Below are 1,813 nucleotides of genomic sequence, written 5' to 3'. Positions count from 1 at the left end.
ATCAAGGGTTCATGAAAGAAGGGGGAGGGGGAAAGGAGACGTAAAAGGAGCTGATACTAAGGGCTCAAGTAGAAAGCAAATGTTTTGAGAATGATGATGACAACAAATGTACAAATGTGCTTGACACAATGGATGGATGGATGGATTATGATAAGAGTTGTATGAGCCCCCAATAAAATGACTTTTTAAAAAGAATTATTATTTTCACTGTGCAGAATTAGACACTGAGGCCCAGCGAGGCTAATTGAATTGTCTAATGTCATACACCTAGCAAGTGACAGAGCTGGATGTATGTGATTCTGGACTTTGTAATGCCTGCCCCGCTAACCACACCCCGCCCGCCCCCCCACTGTGCAACCTGTTTCAGTGCCTGAGGTCTTCAGACTAGAAGGCGAGGCAATGTTTTGGGGCTCTGGCTTGCTCTGGCATGGGACACTATGAGAGGCCCATGGGGCTGAGCCTGAGGACTCTGTAATCTTAAGCACAATGTTCCTATCAAGAATAATCAGGGGAAAGACAAATATATAGTCCAGGAAATGCTTCATATGTGAATTTCTGAGGAAAGCTAATCATTTGAGTCATTCCAGATTCTAGCACAGTGGTTTCAACAGGAAACTCCTGGGGTTCTATGAATTTATGCTCCCTGGAGACACACTAATAAAGAATGTGATCAGTGGAGTTCCAACAGAATTTGGGTCAAGACCAACCCAAAGTCGTTCCCAGAACCTGAAGGATAGCTCTATAAAATCAACTGCTTAGGGACTAGGAGACCATGATGTTTAAGAAGCTCCTTTCAGATATCTTTAGGAACATGGGAAAGAAATTGAGGATCTGAGTTTTCTTCTGCCTTTACTGCTTTTTTTTTTTTTAAGGAGCCTGGGTGGCACTGTCAGGGAAGCACTGAACTGCAAACAGCAAGATCAGTGATTCTCTCAGAGGTAGTTGAAGCTATCTGCTCTTTGGAAGATTTACAGCCTCAGGAACCCTATATAGGGCCACCATGGGTCAGAATCCACTCAATGACAGTGAGGTTTTGTTTTACCAGTTTTCCAACAATATGAGCCATGCGGGATGAATTTGCCTCCCTGAGTCATAGGTCACTTCTCGACAATGTAATGATAATATTTTTCCAATTTATCCCATCAACTTTTTCTGGATAATCAGGAAGCTATGGCGTAAATGTACTTGAGAACTCTCTAGAGAGCTCTTTTTCATCTCCAGAAAGACTCCCTGTTGGCCTTTTCCCTTACTTTTCTCTAGTTAAAGTGCCTTCTTTTTACTCCCTGGGCTCCTCGAAATTCCTGTGATATCACTGTCTACTTTGCCTTACACTTATTTAAATCTGTGTCTTATACTTTATACCACATTGTTAGCTCTTTGGAAAATATAACTACCATGTAATTGTATCCCTCATGGTGAATTGTTCCATACTTCACATTTTTTGAGAGCATTTCACATTCTATAAACATGTGGGGGTCAGTAAAACACTTCTGACTACTACAATAAGTATTACTAAACTGGAAATTTCAGAATGACATCACTGGATCCAGGTAAATGTCTACAAGATGAGCTACTGTTGTTGGCATGCTCCAATGTGTTCCAGCTCAAAGCAGTATGTGACATGTACTACAAATTCATTCTGTAATACTCAAAGGGATATGAGGGACATCATTGACTATCCTGCTCAGAAATGATATCTGTTTGGGTGAAACAAATGCCATGGACCATGGGGCCTTCTCTATAGATAGTGACTAATTTTACGCTAATTTTCATATCAAGTTTTAGCTGTGGATGGGCCAAATAATAAAATGGC

This window comes from Echinops telfairi, unplaced genomic scaffold (assembly GCF_000313985.2).
Source record: "Echinops telfairi isolate 266 unplaced genomic scaffold, ASM31398v2 ScPeMD7_7407;HRSCAF=8445, whole genome shotgun sequence".
In the NCBI taxonomy this organism is placed as follows: domain Eukaryota; kingdom Metazoa; phylum Chordata; class Mammalia; order Afrosoricida; family Tenrecidae; genus Echinops; species Echinops telfairi.
The sequence above is the reverse complement of the archived record's forward strand: the minus strand, read 5'-3'. Positions refer to the sequence as shown.